The sequence below is a fragment of the Orcinus orca genome, chromosome 4 (assembly GCF_937001465.1).
Source record: "Orcinus orca chromosome 4, mOrcOrc1.1, whole genome shotgun sequence".
Classification (NCBI taxonomy): Eukaryota; Metazoa; Chordata; class Mammalia; order Artiodactyla; family Delphinidae; genus Orcinus; species Orcinus orca.
In genome coordinates, this window is record NC_064562.1 from 108,532,371 (window position 1) to 108,550,568 (window position 18,198).

Consider the following 18,198-nt stretch of genomic DNA (forward strand, 5'->3'; position numbering starts at 1 on the left):
AAGACTCAGAGCTAACAGAAGTCCTTACATTAGTAAAATATTTCCTGACTTTCTCTCTCCAGGCAAAATCTGATGCTCCATTCTTGGCTCTTATAAACCCTTGCACAGACCATTACTATAGCACTTATATTATTGTATTAGAACAGACAGAAGATCTATAGCCACTATAAAATAGTGAGCTGTTATTCTTTATGATCCTAGTCACCTAAACAGTGTCTAATAGATTGCTTTATGCATTCATTTTCTTATTCATTAAAAAAATGTTAATGAGGACTCTGTCTAATAGGTGATGGTTTAGGCACTGGGAATAAACAGTGAATGAAATGAACAACATATTTCTACTACTTCTGTAGCTACAGTGTGCAAGCACAGTATTAAACATATTACATATATTACCTGATTTACTTCTCTTAAACATTCTGAAAATTATATAGCACCCTTACTCCACATGTAAAGACACTAAAACTCAGAGTCGTGCTCCCTTTGGCAACACATACACTAAAATTGGAACAATACAGAGAAGATTAACATGGTCCCTGTGCAAGGATGACATGCAAATTTGTGAAGCATTCCATATTTTTACTGTCATACGAGTGAAGTAAGTCACAAGGAGAAAAACAAATATTGTATATTAACGCATGTATGTGAAACCTGAAAAAAATTGGTATAGATGATCTTATTTACAAAGCAGAAATAGAGATACAGACATACAGAACAAACATATGGATACCAAGGGGGAAAGGGGGTGGTGGGATGAATTGGGAGATGGGAATTGACATATATACACTCTTGATACTATGTATAAAATAGATAACTAATGAGAACCTACTGCATAGCTCAGGAAACTCTAGTCAGTGCTCTGTGGTGACCTAAATGAGAAGAACATCCACAAAAGAGGGGATATATGTATACATACAGCTAATTCACTTTGCTGTACAGTATAAACTAACACAATATTGTAAAACAACTATACTCCAATAAAATAAATAAATAAGTAAAAAACTCGAGTCTAAGAAGAGCTAGTGATGTGATTCCTCCATTTTTTTTTTCCTCACCTAGTGTGGGCTGGTAATTGAGCTTTGTGGATGCTACAGTGACTGTGAAAGGCACATTTCAATTATTTGTTGCTGTGATACAACTCTAGGACACAGGGACTTAAACAGCCATTTTACCTTTACTCTCAATTTTGTGGGAAAGGAATTTGGATGGTTCATCTCTGATGCACATGGTGATAGTTATGGCTGGAAGATCCACTTCCAAATGGCTTCATCTCTCATGCTTGTTGCCTTGGTTCATCTTGCCAGCTCTCCTCTCCTCTCCTCTCCCTTCTTCTCCTCTCTTCTCCTCTCCCTTCTTCTCCTCTCTTCTCCTCTCCTTTCTTCTCCTCTCCTCTCCTCTCCCTTCTTCTCCTCTCCTCTCCTCTCCCTTCTTCTCCTCTCTTCTCCTCTCCCTTCTTCTCCTCTCTTCTCCTCTCCCTTCTTCTCCTCTCTTCTCCTCTCCTTTCTTCTCCTCTCCTCTCCTCTCCTGTCTTCTCCTCTCCTCTCCTCTCTTCTCTTCATTCCTCTCCTCTCCTCTCCTCTTTTTTCCTCTCCCTGCCTCTCTCTCTTTTTCATTCCTTCTTCCCCTCTTTCTCCCAACCCTCTTTCTCATCCCCTCTCCCTCACTCTCATTCTCTCCCTCTGAGGTTTCTCAAACTCTAGGTCTCTCCCCACTGCTTGAACTTTTCAAAGCACGGTCATTTTGGACTACGTAAATCATGTAAAACAGATTTCTTTCTATCAGGCATGTCTCAACTTCAATGTTAAAACCTCAGAGAAGTCTTCCATGAACAACCAATCTAGGATAAGTCATCCACTATCAATTTTTTCATCCAGTATGAATTCTCTGCAAAACATTAATCAATATCTTATATATTTATTTATTCCCCATAATTTCCATTTATTTATTCACTCATGTATTCAATAAATATTTATTGAGCACATACATATATCAACAGCTATTACAGACATTTAGCAAACATCAGTAGGAAAAAAAAAGAAAAGCCACTAAGATTCCTGATGGCATGGAATGTGTACTCCATAAGAGCAGGAATCTAGCTTGTCTTCCTCACCATTGTATATCCAGAGCCTAGAAAAATGCCTGACATGTAATATATGCTCAATAAACATTTTTGATTGACCAAATGAGCAAGAGTGAGGCTGTTATAAAAAGGGACAGGAGGAATCTTAGAGTAGTATGAGAGACACAACCGGGGGAACTCATTATCATTTGAAGATCATGGGAGAGCTCCTTGCAGAGGGGATATTTAAGCTGAGAATCAGAAGATGGGTTGAAGTTAGTGGCAATATCAACAACAGTGGAGGCAGGACTTTCACCAGAGTGATCCACAACCCAGTGATAGAAGTTAGATCTGAGATTCAAAGAAAAGTAGAGAATAATGGGAAGGAATATGCAATTTTCTCTTTTGGAGATTGAAGCTAGGATTTATATTAATTTTTATAGTAATGTTGAACTCTTAGCTCTTGAAACCATATATTATAATTATATACATAGAAAGATGGTTTTTGTAACCTCCAGAGTACATTGACTTTTCAATGGTTGCTCTTGAAATTGATGCTCCCAAGTGCTAAACTTGTTTTTGAATTAAATTGAATATTTATTTCAAATTAAATATCTAGTAATCCTCTTTTTTGTTTGTTTGTTTTTTGCGGTACGCGGGCCTCTCACTGTTGTGGCTTCTCCCGTTGTGGAGCACAGGCTCCAGATGTGCAGGCTCAGCAGCCATGGCTCACAGGCCTAGCCGTGAGCATGTGGGATCTTCCCGGACCGGGGCATAAACCCGTGTCCCCTGCACCAGCAGGCGGACTCTCAACCACTGCGCCACCAGGGAAGCCCTAGTAATCCTCTTTTAATCATAGATTCAAAATGTATTGGAATTTACTTAGGTAAATATTATTACCTGGAGGGTATGTGTTTCAAGCCCCTCTTTACCACCAAGCTTCCTTCATCAATTGTCTATTCACAGCTTCTTTATTTGATTCTCATAAGTCCTGCAAGGTCTCACTGATTCTAAGACTCCAACTTCCACCCTGTTCTTGGGATATCTCCTGTTTTAAAGATATGACAATTACTTCTACTCTGCTCTTTCAGGGTGATAGGGGAAAATGCTGTTTCAAGATTTATCCCCATTTGGTTTTGCCTCACATAACATCTCACTACAGTAACTTTCAGTTTCAGAAATAAGTAAGTTCATCTATAAATTACAAAGCCACAAGGAAGTATATAATATTTATAAATTTGATATGTACTCAAATATTGAGATACGTTCATGAGAATGTTATTCTTCATAGAATAATACACAAATCAAAAATTAAAACCAGAAGTTTAAACAAAATAAAACCATATGTTATGATGTGTGATCTCATCAGACCTGTGCCCCTTATACCATTAGGGGGAGTCACTAAACCCATTCTCCCGATGTTTCATTTTACAACAAGAGTCTTATATTAAGGTAGCACTGGACTCTTACTGACCCCTCACTTCCCTGGAAGATAGTAATCTAGAAATTTAGGGAGTAGAAACTAGGTAGGCAGAGCTCAACCTATTACCCATTCAGTTTTAATCTGGCCTCCAAGAAGCTTGTATTCTGGCCCATTTTTGTCCCCAGTGGTTAAGTTTATTGGTAAAGGCTCCTTCCACGTGGAGGAAGCAGTGCTACCTGTGACAAGGTGAGCCCTGATCCTGGGGAGCTGCCTTTTGTTATCACACAGTGAGCTGTGCTCTCCATCAATTATATGAGTTATATTTTTATCTCCATAGGATAAACTTCTTCATATATCTCTTAACTGGTTCAGAATTTGAGTGGGAGATAGGAGACCCTTCAGATGTTAATATTGTAGGAACAATGTAGGAAGTAAATGGGAGCATATGTTACAAAAATGCACAGAACTGGGCTCCTTGTTCTTTTTTTGCCATTAAAAATTTTTTTGTTCTTGGGTAAATCATTTAAACTCCCTGAAACTCTGTTTTCAATCATTAAACTGAGGGGAATGGACTATATTAATGTTTTTCAGACCCTAAAGTACCTACCATCCCCAGAGAGGTAGAAGAGGGCTCGGTAGAGGAGAAGCAACTTTGGAGTTCCCACATCTGCTTTATCAAGGTCAGCTCTATTTCTAGAAAATATTGAGCTTCCCAGTAAGACTTTGCAATGAAATATTTGAAAACCATTCCATTAGATGATTTCCATTATTTCTTCCATCTCTGACACAGTGTTGCTGCATGTAAAATGACCAGGCAATGACTTGGTATAACAGGAATTATGCAGGCTTGGACACAAAGATCGGCCTAAGTTTGGATCTTGACTGTAACATACACAATGACATTCAACAAGATGCACAACAGAGTTCTTGGATGGATGGATGTATAGATAGATGTATAGATAGATAGATAGATAGATAGATACGCCATTATTATTTTATGTGGGGAATTCCTGAAACCACAGAGAGTATTCAATAATTGCTAAGGCATTCTTACCCTCTCCCTTTCCATTTTTCGAAGGGAAACCTTTCAATAATAACATGAAATATTTATATGATGCTTTAAACCATTTTTACACATGCCTTGTCTCATTTGAGTCACATGATTCTCTAAGATAAGTCTACATTAATTTCCTCCTTTTTAAAGTGAATAAACTAGCTCAGTAGTCTGCTCAATGTCATGCAGCTACTAAATGGCAGGCTTAGGGTTTGAACCTGGTCTCTCCAATATTGAATCTGTCCTAGTGCCCTTGGACTAATAAGCCAGCTCTGAATGAGTCATAACATATTCAGTTTCACCTATCCTCATCACTTTTTATGGTTCAGCTGACCAATGCGACTCCTGTAAAATGAAATTGGCAATTGTTTATGGCACTGGCAGTGGGTTGTTATGTCAGCTCATCTACTGAGGCAGCCATTGTGAAATAACGTGCGGTGACCCCTCAGTGTGAAGACTAGCACCTATGTCATACTTGTCATTGTTCAGCATTAATATCTGCCCTGCTACTCCTTCAATACACTTTCCAAGTATCCACCTCAATGTATTTGTTCTCAAAGCGACTTGACTTCCAAGTTTGAAAAAATTGTATGCTGACTTCTGATGCTTAAACACGATGCTTGACTTTTCAATCCAGGTAAAATACTGTTGAAAACAAATAGCATTTCAAACAAGAGTTTTGGATAGCCAAGCTGTTGTTATCTCTTAAAAGATGCTGTGTGGAGACAATTTTTGTTGACGTGGTTACGATAAGCCAAATTCCACAGGAAATATAACCCAATTCTACCATTTTTTCCCAATTTCTGTCCATGTAACAGTAACTATTTTCTAGGCTAAAAAGCAAAGCAAGCAATGGAGCTTTGCCTCTGTAATGATATTTTTACTGCAGGTCTGCTATGAATATAGTTCCTAAAGTTTCTTTGAACTTACCCCAAATTCCAACTAATTCCCTCACCCTTCTGACTCTTTCCATTCTACTTTCTCAAGCCACTCATGAAAAACAGCTCATAAACAGATAAACAGCAATAACAACAACAGCAACAAACTCAGCAGTGCATACCCACAGGGTTAGCAGGAAAATTAATGAGGATTATATACAACTTATTACCTTTTAAATGCGTGGTATTCATTGATGCCTCTCTTCCTTTCACAGCCCACATCTAGTCTTAAATCAAGTACTGTCACCTTAACCTTAAAAGGATATCCAGAATTTGATCCAGTCTCATCACCTCCTCGTGATTGGCCACATCCCTTATCACTGATTATTTCAGTCATTCCTAACTGACTTTTCTACATTTGTCTTTATCAACAAAGTCTCATCCCAACACAACAGCCTAGGTGATATGATGTAAACCAGATACTGTTTTTCTTTTGTTCTAAACCCTGCAGTGACTGCCCTTCTCACTCAATCTAATACCCCCAATTCTTACAATGGACTATGAAGCCTTATAAATTCTGGCTTCTTGTTAGCTTTCTCCCCATTCTCTCCCTTGTTTCTTCTACTCCAGGCACACTGACCTCCTTGTTCTGCGTACACACCAGGCCCAGGCATCTCCCACCAGGGGCCTTTTACTATAATTACCTTTACTTGGAAAGCCCTTCTCTGAGATCTCAGGGCACCCCTGTCCTTCTTCTACAGGTCTTTAATTAAATGTTATCATTCTAGTGAGGATTTCTCTAACCATTCAAAAATAGCACATTGGTACTCTTTATCCCCCATACCTACTTTATTTTTATTCTGAGTCCAGAATAACATGTAACATATTTTGCTCATTATTTTGTTTATTTTCTGCTTTTCCCATCTAGAAGATTAGCTCCACAAAGACAGGACTGTAGCTTGTATTAGTCTGTGCTTTATCCTCAACCCCTAAACCAATGCCTGGTGCTTGCTGGGTATCTATTAGGTATGTATTGAATGAATAGCTCTCCCTTATATTTGCTCTGCAGATTGAGCCCTGATCAGTACAAAGAAACTGGGTCTCTGTCCTGCATCATCTGCAGGATCTAGTTTGGTCACATGATTTCTAGCAAGATTAGCTGTGTAACTTTGCACAAGCCAATCAGCTTTATTTCCTTTTTTTTTTATTTAAATGAGAAAATTTACATGCAAGTCACTAGTAACTGTGAAATTTAAGTGAGACAATGTGTATCAAAATAAGGTTTTAGGGGCTTCCCTGGTGGCGCAGTGGTTGAGAGTCCGCCTGCCGATGCAGGGGACACGGGTTTGTGCCCCGGTCCGAGAAGATCCCATATGCCGCGGAGCGACTGGGCCCGTGAGCCATGGCCGCTGAGCCTGCGCGCCCAGAGCCTGTGCTCCGCAACGGGAGAGGCCTTCCAGAGGACACCTCCAGTTCCACAGGAGGTGGAACTGAGAAGTGATGAAAGAAAAGAAACACATTTATTAAAATGAGAAAGATTAGCAAAAAATAACCTGACCCAAGTTCAAAACTCTTTCCATGCTACTTCACAGAATATCCAGTACTGAATTCATTTTCCACTTTGAAATCCCCTTTTATAACCACTGTAGCTTACGCATTCTCCTGGGTTATGATTACATGGGCTCTTCCAGAGTGTGCTTTGGGAATCTGCCTAATCCAATATATGGGTAAGTTCTCTGATATTTCTCTCCTGTTTATGGAAGAGGAATCTAAGCCACAGGAAATTCAAATATCTTGCCTCAGGCCACACGGGTGGGATATGCAGGGCCAGAATCTTAATTCAAATGGTGAATTTCCAGAACTTATATTCTAACAGGAACATAGAGAGATGAGTAAGAAATTCCCCAGACACATAAACTAAGTATTTAGTAGAATGAAAATAGAATTAAATTGATAATTTTGATATAATTGTTATTGATGATTGGACTTCCCACTGCATATAATAAAAGTCTTGGAATTCAGTAGATTCTAAAAACAAAATGTTGGTTTAAGGAAGAATGGTTTGGTTTTAACACATAGCTTATCTGAAGTATTCATACTCCCTCCACCCAACCCCCCCAAAAAATAAAACCTTGTAGATATTTGATTATGTTTTACACTTTTTTGACAAAAATCATACATGTATGTTTATATATATATATATATATATATATATATATATATATAAAGTTCATGAAAAAGCAAAATACATCACCCCTGTCACTTTGAAACAGAATTACATAGATTGTGAGCTGCAGTAAGAAAGAAGTGGGATATATTCCTTTTTGAGAAGCCACCTAAAGAAGAAGCACATTACATTTTTCTTCAGTTGCAAAGAAGTTTAGTATTTGTAACAAGATCTGCCAGCTATTGGTCTTCCTGATATTTCTATCCTTGCCCTCCATGTGTGACAGCAGCAGTGAGGAGAATGGAAGTTACTATAATGAATTTGCCTTCAAGAGATCTGCAATACTCTTTGCTGCTGATATTACAGCCAGGGGGATGGATTCCTGGCTGTGAATTGGGTTCTTGGGTTTGTCCATAGGACACCAACACATAAAACTTGTAGGTACAAAGAGAATGGTGACACTTTATTAATTTTGCTTCCCTCAGAAGGAAGAGAGGTGGTACAGCAGCTTCTCCACAAGAAAGTGCCTATGAAGAAAATCAAAATAAATCCAGAATAAAACTTTTAGACATCCAGAAAAATAATGGAATTTTTTTAGCCCCAAGATGCAAAAGAAAGAGCTCAAAGGTGTTTTGTTCTCTGCATACATTCAGTATATCTAATGAAGGATAAAATGTATTTAATGTGGGCATGTTACCTATGCCTGAATGTGCCTGTCTCTTAGTCTTGCTGTGTCACCATGGGTAAAATTTCTTCAGAAAATTCAGAAACAACCCACCAAAGAACTGGTAGTAAGTCAAGATAATAAAGTAATTGAGCCAAGAGCTCCCTCCCTCACCAATGATGAGGTGGAAGAATTTAGAGCTTACTTCAATGAGAAAATGTTCATCCTTCAAAAAGGTGGGAAAAGACCAGAAGGGGCAGAGTAGAGACTGGTTAATTACATTAATCATGAAGAAGAAAAAAAGAAGATGAATAAAAAAGGAAAAAGAAATTGGGAAAAGCAAAAGGATCTCAAGCTCAATTGGTCTCTAACACTGATGAGGTACAGAAGATCAAGGATATTTCTATGCAGTTCTTGGATAGAAATGATGAGGAGGAGGAAGAAGGACTCGATGCTGATTTCTTTAAGGTGAAATGTGCTTGGGTTGGACCTTAAAGAGAATAAAACATTACAGAAGGAAGAACCTTCTAAATCCAGTGTGAAGAAAAAAGTGACCATAGCTACAGAAGCAAAAAAAAATTACTGGAGAGAAATATGTATGGTTTATATGTATGATTTTATATATAGAATGTATTGAATAAGTATACACATATATGTATATGTTTAGTACTTCCACTGCATATATAATATTGTCAAGAAATTTTTTTAAGTCACAAAAATTTATTATTTATTCAGTTCACATTTACTTATATTACTTTCCTAGGGAACTTTATCTGTATAAGTGACTTGGTTCAAAATAACTTCCTAACTTCAGTGTAGTTACTGTGTGTAATGTCTGAAAATATCTCAAGGGAGTTGTTAAATTTCTATAATCAAAGCATGAAGAGCATGAAGAGTACACATTTCATACAAATATAGAGCTGAAAAAGAATCTTAATATATAGGTGGTCTCTTTTCGGCTGAAAGAATAGAGACACAGAAAGGTTAAGTGACCTCACCAACATCACACAGAGTACTGATTCCCAAAGGAGTGCTCAGACCATGTTACTTCTCCATTAATTCTCCTGTGAATCATTTTATGGCTTGAAGACTCCCCATGCAATAAAAGTTTATTGGCCATGTGTCAGGAACTTTGCTAGGTGCTGGAGTAACAACGATTTATGAGACATAGCCTGTGCCCTAAAGGATATCATAATCTAATGGTAAAGATAGGCAAAAAACACGGTATAGAGTCTAATAAGTAAAAGACATACAGAAGAGGGACACATAATGCAGCCTAGAGAGGTCAGAGCAAAGGCTTTGGAAAGAGTGACCTCTAATCTGAATCTTAAAAGATAAGTAGAGGTAGAAGTTTTCCAGGTAGACTGGGGGAGTGGAGGAAGGAGGAGGCCTATGCCTATGAAGGGATATCTAGGCAAAGATAAACATAAGCAAAAGCAGTGTGATATATTGGGGAGGGATTGAGGTATAGAGAAAATATAAGCAATTCATTGCTGCTGGAGTATGAAAGGTATAAAGGAAGATAGCAGGAAGTAAGTCTGCATGAGTAGGTCCAAACCTTACAATGCCTGGTAAACCATATTTAGAAAATGTGGAGTAAAGGTAGGATTTTCAATAGAATTGTCACAGTTGGGTTTGTATTTACAGAATACTGAAACCAGCATAATCCAAAGAGTGAAGAATGAAAGCAGAGAGATTAGCTAGGGAATTAGTGCAATAATCCAGTTTTGAGATTTGGGGGACGTGACTAGGGCAGAAAGATTGATATGAAAGCAGAGGAGTGATAGACAGACAGATAGATATAGACAGATATAAATGGATATAATATACACATAATGTGAAATATGTCTTTATTTCATATATATATTGGATGTGAAATATTTAGGACTTGGTAAATAACTGAAAGTGGTGGCTGAAGGTAAAAGAAAAGTGAAAACGACAGCTAAGTTCTTGAGAGATGACAGAGTTGAGCAACTCAAATGGTACAGAATTAAGTGGAGATTTAATTGGCACATAGTCAATATATAGAGCTTGGGGCATATTCAGGTGAAGGAGTTCAGCAGAATTTAATGTAGATATATGAAGGTGACTTAAGCAATCCTTATGAGTGTGATTAGCATGAAACTATGTAATTGGATGCCCTTGTCATGGGAAAACATATGAGTAATAAGAGCATAATGGGTAGAGGAAAAGGAGGGGGTAGACAAGACCAGAAAGGTATCTTCAAAGGTATGAAGAGGGCAGGAGAGAATGATGTTACAGAATCAAAGAGAAACAGCATTTCAAGATGAAAGGAATTGCCAATTAAATACAGAATAAAGGTTAAGGAAGAAAATAATAGAAAATATCCATTGCATTTGAGAATTGATGTTATTGGTACCATGTAAGCCAAAAATTTACATAGATTTTTATGATTTATTTTGGAGGGAAGGGGAGGTGAGAAAATGGAGATAGAAACTGTTGCTGATTATTTTGAAATCATGGATTAGAATGGCTTGAGAAGGATAAGAGCTTGGGAGTAACATGATTCAAGGATGAGATACTTAGGCTAAAAACTGTCTGAATAGAGAAGAGGTTGAAGATAGAAAAGCTAGAGTGTGGCTCACTGATGGTACAAGATTCCAAAAGAGTCAGGGATTAATGAGGTCAAAGACATTGATAGAGTCAGAAGTTGCCTAAGAATAGGAAGAGGGATCTCATTCTTTGGAATTGCAGAAAAGGAAGTAAGTATAGATAGTAATGAAGTTGAGGAGCAGACAGAGGGGAGGAAAGTTGAGAGAGACCATGCATAATAACTTTATTTTCCAAGCAAACCAAGGAATTGTCTAGTTACTATCTGTGTGATACTGACTTAATATTGCTGAGCTTCCATTAAGATGGAAGAAAAGAGAGGTCAAAGAATTGGTGGCCTCAGTACTTTAATTAGAAAGTTTAGTAAATGTGAGGGTGTGAGATTCTTGGAAGGACAAGATTTATTGGTCAGAGAGTAATCTTGTTTGATATTAAGATTTCTTTTATGCTGGTCTGCCTGATAAAAGAAGGGTCATGAAATGGTATAGGAAGAAAATAATGAAGCAGAGCATGGGTGAAGCCAGTAAATGGAGGAAGCCCAGGAATTTAGCACCTGGTTACTTGGATGGATTTTGTTCATAATTATTGATGTTTCCTAGATATATGGTGAAAATATCTAGGATAAAGAATGAAAATCTAAACCAGGCATAGAACTCTTCAGTACAAGTTTGTTTGTGGAAAAGGAGTGATGCATAATTGGAATGGTAAAAGCCAGGTGGGATTATCCACAATGGGTTTGGTAAAATGAATATTCTCCATTGTTGAGTCCTGTAGAGGAAGTGATATCCTTAGGCAGATCCAGGATTAAGAGAACGCAAGCTAGTAGAGAAAAAAGGCCATGAAGAGGGTGAGGAAATAGGTAGATAAGCCTTCTTTTTCCAGAAAAAAAAAAAAGTTGAAAGGATTCAGAAATGAAATCAGAATCAAAAGGAATCAGGCTACAGGAAATATAGAGAAATAAAAAAATGAGAAAAGTCCCAAGAAGAATGACAACTAATTTTGGTCACTCAAAAGAAGCAGAATAAACACTCACCCCAAATTTGGTTCAGATGTCAATCCTAATGATGTCATACATGCACCAAGAAGTTATGAAAGGTTTATTAGTCACACAGAGACTTTCTGGGGGAACAGGGGTGAGTTCTGAAACTGGTGCAAGAAGGGCTTGAGAGAACAGAGAAAAGAGACTAACTTGGGGTTTTAAGGTGGTTAGGGAATGAGGCTGTGGTGAGGACTCCCATGCACTAGCTGGAGCTTATGGGGTTTGATCTTCCCAGTGGCATCAAAGGAGAGAGAAAGTAGGCTTTCTTATCAGCTTTCCCAGATGTAGGGTAGAAGGAGATACCAGCAATCAAATATTAAATATGGAGCCAGACTCTATTTACAAGAGGATTGCCTTTCCTTCAGTAATCAAGGACTATATGGATAAGACACATGGTTAGAAATGCAGAGTTAAGGTGTTTATACTCATTAAGCTTAAACTATTCACACATAGATTCTAGTGACCATGAACATTGAAAACATGAGATTAAACTGGCAAAAGGCAAGCAGTCTAGGACTCAAGGAAAGATTTCCATCCCATAGGGACAGTGGAGCATTGAACCCAGAAACTAAAGACTGAATATACAAATCCAGCCAAAAGAAGAGACATAAGGTAAGATCCAGATGCCAATGTTTCTGTTGATCAGAAGTTCTTAAGTGTTCAGGAATTTGGCTGGACTAAGCCTACAGGTGAATTTTATTACTGACTGCAGCTGAGAGATGCCAGAATCATGTCAAGTTTTCAAGATTTTACGTCCTTGTTAGTAGAAAGGAAAATGATTCCTCTGAATCCATAAATGGCACATCTTACCTGTAGGAGACAACCAAGAGCCAAGACTATGGTTGGAATGAAGCCTAGAATTATCAAAGTTCAAAATTTAAGACGTCATGACAAGCTTATAAATCCACATGCTTTATCCTCTGGGTTAATTCAAAAAGGAAAAGGAAGAGATTTTTCAACTCTTTAGGTCAAGCAGCCTGTCTGAGAAGGCTTGAGAAGAGGATAAAGATTCTTACTGTGGCAAGACTATCTGGACACAATTGAAATTCTGCTATTCAAAGAGAGCCAAGATAATAACACAAGTGGATTTTAGTCTTATATTCAATTCCGTTTTAAAATTTTTATTTGTTATTAACTTTTATTGACGTATAGTTGCTTTCCAATGTTGTATTAGTTTCTGCAGTACAGCAGAGTGAATCAAGTATGCCTATACATATATCCACTGTTTTTTAGATTTCCTTCCCATTTAGGTCACCACAGATCATTGAGTAGGGTTCCCTGTGCTAAACAATAAGTTCTCATTTCTTATGTATTTTATACACAGTAGTGTATATATGTCAATCCCAATCTCCCAATTCGTCCCATCCTCCTTTCCCCCCTTGGTAACCATAAGTTTGTTCTCTACTTCTGTGATTCTATTTCTGCTTTGTCAATAAGTTCATTTGTACCATTTTTCTAGATTCCACGTATAAGCAATATTATACAATATTTGTTTTTCTCTTTCTAACTTACTTCACTCTGTATGGCAATCTCTAGGTCCATACACGTCTCTGCAAATGGAACTATTTCATTCCTTTTTATAGCTGAGTAATATTCTTTAATTCTTTTTTCAAAAGTCAACCTGATCCATTAAATTCCTGTTTTCATTTAACAGTTCTCTCTCTAAACTGAAATCACAAAACATAGGAATATTTTCCAAATATATTTATGGTATAGTTGAAAAGAATTCCCACCAGTAACACACTATCAAAGATATCATCACTGAAACTGCTAAGTGTTATACAGAGTCATGGAATCTCAGAAATTTATTCAACATCCTGTTGTACACATTTGTATCTCAAATACTTCAGGTGTAAGCAGGTCCTTATTGACAGTAAATCTAATAATATTACTATATTTTGGAGTAAAAATGAATGATGACTAGGATGGCTTTTCAATAATGGAGAACTAGTGTCATAATAGAAGGAAGAGGGGTTTGAAAATAAGATTATATTTTCTGGAAACTAAATAATACATAAAATATTTCATTTATTGTCTCTGAACAGCCAAGCATAAAAATGTCAAGAGAGCATATTGTTCAAAAAGGGATGTTGTAAAATTCTTTTTTTTCAACACAGTTGTTAAAATCATAAGACTCTAGAACCAGAAAGCTTGGGTTCAAATCTTGTTTCTGACGCTGAGAAGATCTGTCTGCCTCATCCATAAAAATATTAGGGGGCTTCCCTGGTGGTGCAATGGTTGGGAGTCCGCCTGCCGATGCAGGGGACACGGGTTCGTGCCCCGGTCCGGGAATATCTCACATGCCACGGAGCAGCTAGGCCCGTGAGCCATGGCCGCTGAGCCTGCGCGTCCAGAGCCTGTGCTCCGCAACGGGAGAGGCCACAACAGTGAGAGGCACGCGACCGCAAAAAAAAATAATAATTAAAAAAAAAAATATATATATATATATATAAGGAAGAAAAAAAGTAATAATTGAACTTGCCTTATAGGGTTTTGGGAAGGATAAAGGGGTCAGTATTTATAACATGCTCAGAGCAGGGATGTGATCATTGCAACACGGTACAAGAAACATTAGATAAGTGTGAGCTACTATTATCAATCTTGGGAATTGCTTCTAATAAGTCAGTTCTCTCACCTCTCTGTCTGAGACTGATATTTGGAGTTTCAGAATTTTCATCGTTTACTCGTGCTGAAATCAGGGCAAAAGCTATACTGTAAGTACTATTAATCCTCTCAATTGTTGCCATGTTACTGTAGTTTTAATTCTTCAGTTAATTCTCCAAATTGGCTCAAATTCTCTGTCATCTTTGTCATTATCACCTAATTCCATAATTAATTCTTGACAGAATTTGGTTCCCAATGCTATTTGCCTTCTAAAACAGTCAGGAATTGGAAAGCAACAATGTAATTGCCTTGGCAGCATTTTTCTTGGTTTCATGAATCTTGTTTTGGTTATATTCTAGGAAGAAGGATCCAAGATTTGTAGAATTCAAAATCCCATCTTGGCAGTAATAGCATTTGACTTTGCACAGATTGCTGAGGTAGTTTGCTCAGCAGGTGAGAAAATTTCTGTTAGTCATTATGGCTGTCATGCTTTGGGGAGGCAATTCAGAAAACTCCTTTCATAATACTTAAAAGGTTTCCTTGACATTCACTAAAAGAATGGGGGGGGGGAGTGATTAGTGAAATTAATTTAGTCAAAGCAAAGCAATAACCAATATAATCATCATTTCAGAGATACATTATTTATTCATTTGGTCATTAATTCAACAAAAATTTATAGAGTGATCTCTATGCATCTCTCACGGTTTTGATCCTGCAATAAAATGGTGAATAAAACCTGGGCCTGACATCCATATGCCATAGAAAATATATTTTAAAAATACTGTTTTGAATATTAATTCTAAATCTATAATTGAGAAAACACCATTTCTCTTGATATCACTTTTAATCAGTCCCAATATTCCTGTGTACATACTAAAATGAATATATTTAAATTTGATTTTAAACTCAATAACTTAGAAATAAAAATGATTCTGGGGGAAATTTCCTCAGCCATTGGATGTACTCCTATGGTCAGCTGTTCACTCTCAGTGTCACATGTAAGAGGGATAATTATTCTCATTTTACTTAGTGGTTCATAACTGTTTTAGACTGAAAGCTACTACAGGGACCATTTCTTATTAGTCTTTATAGTCCCTGTGCCTAGAATAACATCTTGAATAGTGGTTCTTAACCCCAGTATGTACCATTATCTCATCTTCTATATAGCCTTAATAATATGTTTGGTCTGGACCCACTGCAGGTCTATTGATGAAGATTCTTCAAGGGTACAGACATGTCTATTTTTAAAATAGTCCAAAGTGGTTTCAGAGCCTCAGTTAGGGTTGAGGGTTGAGTCCTACCCGTATAGAACTATTGCTTCAATGAATAAGTGACTGAATACATGAATAAAAACTAACATCACAAATACATATAAAAATCGTGTTAGGATATTTCCTTGATTTGTACAACCAAATTCAAAGCTTTTGTACAACAGAACTGAAGCAGTAATTTAAATAAAAAACTCTTCATGCCAATGTTCTATTCTCAATTAACCAATCTATCAGTAATTTATCATCTTTCCCTATACTTCTGTATTGCCAAAGGAGAACAAACTATAACCATTAGAGAATAAGAAGCTTTCTCTAGGTTGACTCACAAGTTAGAGGAAAGGTTCACAAGATGTGAGTTAGCTGTTGATTTTCAGGCAAGCTGGATGAGTGAAAAAAACAGTTACTGAAAGATCTGAGATTTGAAGGCCAATATTATCCTAGAAGTCAGAGATGGTGTGAGTGAAGAGCACCTGGTGTTCAGTTAGCAGCCCACAAGTTACAAGAGAAATTAATGATTGAAAACAAGCTCTTATAGTAATATTTTATCCTAGAGTCTTCTTTTCAATATCTACTAACTCTTTATAGGAAAGTTAGCATTTAAATATAGGATCTTAAGAAAAATTAATGACATTGTGAATTCTGTAGGTGTACACAATCTTAAATGAAGTAATGGTTCCTTTGCAAACTTTTGTGTGTTTAGGATATGCCCCAAGTATCTTTTTTTAATGCTAATAATTTTGAGAAAAACTTATGGATAAGAATAAGCTTTGCCAACAATTTTAAGCTCTGAATAATAACTATGCAAGAAGTGATTAATTACTAAGTGTTTTAATACTAATTTAATTAGCTCCATTCATTTTCCACACCACGCTGTCTCTAATTAGCTGATTTGCCATTAAAAACAGCACAATTTGTGACAAGAATTGTACAGGAAAAGAAAAGGAACATGCTGTCATTTGAATTCAAAGGCTAATTTACAACTACAGGCCAGGGAAAGAAATATATTTTGTTTACAAAAAAATTTAAAAAGGAAGAAAGTCAAACAAAAAAAAATCACTGCTAAACAATAGTAAACATATATTCATCTAACTACAAATATCTTCTACAGTGTAAAGCTTTTAGAATGAATTGTAAGTATAGGAGCTACATACCAGGAATTTGTTCTACAATTCAATCAAATTTAATATAGTTGTAATGTCTTACAAAGCATTCTTTCTTCCAATGTTTTTATAGCAAAATACAAACATGTTAATCTAATTGCTCCTGACACTTCTAATTCCCAAGATTGAATCATTCTATTATCAGGATAGGTGAGAATCAGATTTCTAGTAGAAAGAATCATCATTATAGTGGAACTTAATTGAATTTTTGACCTCAACCTGATAGGCAAAGTTATTAATGGACCAGGTTTTATGTAAACTGATATTGTGTTGCTAACTTCTTCTTTCCACTTACATAAAAGGCATTCATTGCACATTGAATATCTAGAAAAATGAGTTACACTTAAATAATAGCAAGGAATATTTTAGTCATTTACAGCTTACCTTTCTGAATTGTAGATCCTTTAATATCACTGCCAATATGCTTTCTCTTTCATAATGTTCTCAACACAGCAGCATGCTCATTAATGCATATATCATTGTTTTGTAATCTCTGAAGAGAGATGCCATTTAGTGGCACAATGTGAGTTGTTATATGCTAAAAAAAAAAAGGCAAAACAGAGTCCAGGGTTTATTTGGAAAGGTTAAAATGGCAGACACTATATTATAATCTAACTCTATATAGTATCTGTTTGTATATATAAAGCACTATATCAGCAGGATAATATTTATTAGCCTGTCACTTTTGTTGTCAATTGTGCAATTAAAATGTTTTCATTAAGCAGTCATATTTTCATGAACAGAACATTGTATTAATGAAACATCAACTAATGTCAATTTATTTAAATTAACATAAGCAACATCAACGATATTTAAGCCTAAAAAGAGATATAGAAACACCTTTATTTAAAAATTGCTAGTCTTTGCAAATGCTCCTCAAAGAAAAAACATTATGAGCTCTTACAATGGTTCGGGTTATCTAGAGGCTAGATCAGAAGCTATAGGACCAAAATAGTACAGAAGAAGGTGAAGCACCCTGTGTTTAACACCATGAGAATTAAATTTGCCTTCCATATCTCTATACTGAATAGCATAGTGGTTCATAGGAGAAGCTTTGGAATCAGACGTATCTGAATCTGACTCCTAGTTTCAACTCTTAGTAGCTATGTGACTTTGAGCAAAAAATATAAATTAATTAAACTGCCCATCCCTAAAATGAAAGCATGATAGTTCTTTTAGGAGAGGATGGTAGAGTAGATTACATGAAATATTTGCTGTTAGTTATAATATTACCATTATTGTCATCAATGATAGTGTGCAATGACAGTGCCCATCAGGCAGTCCTCCACATTTGCAGGTCTCGTTGCA

At 36.6% G+C, this 18,198-nt stretch overlaps 1 non-coding gene and 1 pseudogene across 1 annotated transcript; both read left to right on the forward strand.

Annotated features, from left to right (window-relative positions):
* Nucleotides 1-474: 474 nt before the first annotated feature.
* Nucleotides 475-581, forward strand: LOC117200081 (U6 spliceosomal RNA). The gene has a single exon (XR_004481517.1). It is a non-coding gene; the product is annotated as a U6 spliceosomal RNA (small nuclear RNA).
* A 3,718-nt stretch (nt 582-4,299) lies between these two features.
* Nucleotides 4,300-8,882, forward strand: LOC101286947 (probable ATP-dependent RNA helicase DDX10; annotated as a pseudogene).
* Nucleotides 8,883-18,198: the final 9,316 nt, after the last annotated feature.